The following is a 2,896-nucleotide window of genomic DNA, read 5'->3' as shown; positions in this document are numbered from 1 at the left end:
AAATACAAATGAATCACCTATTGTAACTTTTGAAGGTACTAGTTGCCATGATAGTCTTTGGGATTGCTTACCTGGGGAGGCCTGTCCTCACTACAGTGGAAAATGCAAAATGAATGAGTACCATACTCATACACTGACAACCCCACATCCAACAGGATCTGACAGGTCATCACCCCTAACTGGAACTGGTCAGCAATAACCCATTGTTGTACTGAAAACAACAGCCTGGACCATAGTCCTATGTTCCCATGAACTTACCTAGGGCTCATTTCCTGCAGGAGTGTGCAGGAGCGGAGCTCCGGTAGTAAAGAGCCCAGGGGGTGGGCACATGCAACAAGCCCCACCCCTTGCTCCCAGCAGCCCTCATTTAGAGCAAGAAGCAGCCAGGTAAATTGCAGAGCCCCCCCAGCCCCCCGGCCCAAAACAGTCCAGTGGCACCTTTAAGACCAAGTTTTGTTCAGGTACAAGCTCTCCCTCCTCTGCAAGGACAGATCTGCACGCCCCCCCCAATAGCTAGCAATCCAAAACAGTTCACTGGAGCCTAAGTGGTGGGTGTTGCCTTTTGCCACACTTCCGGTGATGTCAGGGGGTGTGGCATATGCAAATAAGTTATGCTAATGAGCTCCTGCACCTCTTTTTCTATGAAATGACCCCTGAACTTACCCAATGCCTTGATGAAGCAGAAATGGGATCCTTGGAAGCCTTTAAGACCACACAATGCACCCTGCTTTCTTGATCTTGACCAACCTAATATTTACCCCAAACTCTGGTTAAACCATAGAATTTTGGCCAAATGCTAGAGTGTACAGTACAGTGTACAGTAGAGTGGCATATGACATCACTTCCATATCATGTCAGAAGTGATGTCATTATGTTCAAGATGTCAATCACTTCTTCTCCAAACAGTAAGTACCTGCCTCCCCATCTCCTTACTGGTGTCTGGGGTATGTTGGTGGAGAAGTGAGGTTTGATTGGTTTTCTAAATGTCTCCAGCCTGCTTCCTGTCATCAGTGTAACATTATACTTGTGGCAATACAGGAGTATCTGGAAACATTTCCACAGAAATCACAGGGAGGGGGGGGATGATTATACTAAAACTTTTAGCCAATCATAGTAGATGAGCCCCAATCTGTCTGGATCTTTTCAGTCATATGTTAGCACCCCCAGATCACATATTTAGGTTCTCTTCTACTAGCTCTTTCCAAGGGACTAATTGTTCCTTAATCTTTTATTCAGGATCATTCCAGAAATTCATTTATTAGAGAAGAAATGTCTGAATAAAAGCCTTTGAATCAAAATAGGAAGATGCCTGTAATGGTTAGGTGTTTATTACATTTTATATGTGCCCAAATAAGGGAGCTCTACCTCATGAAAGCTTATACTGGAATAAATTTTGTTAGTCTATAAATTGCCTCCTGTTTCATTTTGCTCCTCACAGTTACCCATCTGGAATATTTCAGATTTGTAGTTGACATTTTCTCATGGTAATTGTTGATACCTGTTGGCAGATTTTATATATAATTTATGATTATGCAAATTGATGCGACTTATCATTGTGGATAATGCACATGAGTGTTTGGTCCTACATCGAGTGGTGTAGGATTTCATTTAGAAATAGTGTATAAAAAGGGGTTTTGAACTCTAGAGAGAAGGCACTTTGCACAAACAGCCAAGGAAGAGAACAAACATTTTTGTAGACTGTTTCAAGCTTTGCTTACAGTTCCTACGCCATTTGGGGACGCAAAGGCAATGCCACCCCACACAGGAAAGTAAAATGGCAAGCAGTATAATGCCCATGTGTAAATATGTGATTTACCCACATGTGAAATGTTTTTATAGTTCTGATTTCACAATCTAAAAAAGCATATTAGAACTGGTAAAAGGTAAAGGTAAAGTTTCCCTTGTTCGAAAGCCAGTCGAATCCGACTCTAGGGTTGCGGTACTCATCTCCGTTTCAAAGCCGAAGAGCCAGCACTGTCCGAAGACGTTTCCGTGGTCATGTGGCTGGCATGACTAAACACCAAGGCGCATGGAACACTGTTACCTTCCTACCAAAGTGGTACCTATTTATCTACTTGCAATTTCTTGCTTTCGAGCTGCTAGGTTGGCAGGAGCTGGAACTAGAGATGGGAGCTCACTCCATCATGCGGCACCCGGGTCTCGAACTGCTGAACTACTGACCTTCCACAGCCTGCAGTTCAGCGTCTTAACCACTTGAGTCACCGCAGCTCCTATTAGAACTGGAGGGAGGTGCAAAAAAGTCTCATTAAAAGGACCTGTATGCAATACATAATGAATGTATATGGTTCATTGCAAACAAAAAGTGGACACTGCCCAGATATCTTGGAAAGAGAATTAATTGTATTAATGGGATATGTGGATGATCATGATACTGATTACTAGCCGGGGAAATAAAAAGTGTAGCCTCTGGGCTGAATCCAGCAGAGTGTTCTTTTTTTGGGGGGGGTAGTGCCTACGGAGCATGACTTTTACAGCTTCCCCCTTCCCGTGGCAACCTTAACTGCTCTCCCAAAACTTGAGTCAGGCCTCTGGAACAGGATGGGGGGCATTTCAGGGTGCCATGTGAGTGAGGAAACTGAACATCACACTGTTTGGGAGCCAGGATTCTGCTGGTCCATAGAGTGGTATACTGAATCCAACCCTGTATCCAGTGAGATGCAGTTTACCAGACTGTAGAGAGAAACAACATGGAATGGCCATCGTCAGAAATGCCCTCTTTGGAAATCTATCAAAGCACCTGACCTTATGCTCTCTAAAATGTTTTGGACTAGGTTGATGTTAGGTGAGACCCAGTAAGTACCAGTTTTGTGCCAATGATTGATGTGTCATTTATTAATTTGCATCATATTTTCCTCCCCAACAGGGACCCAAAGTG

This window comes from Gekko japonicus, unplaced genomic scaffold (assembly GCF_001447785.1).
Source record: "Gekko japonicus isolate JY-2015 unplaced genomic scaffold, Gekko_japonicus_V1.1 scaffold5002, whole genome shotgun sequence".
Classification (NCBI taxonomy): Eukaryota; Metazoa; Chordata; class Lepidosauria; order Squamata; family Gekkonidae; genus Gekko; species Gekko japonicus.
Note: the sequence above shows the minus strand (reverse complement) of the source record.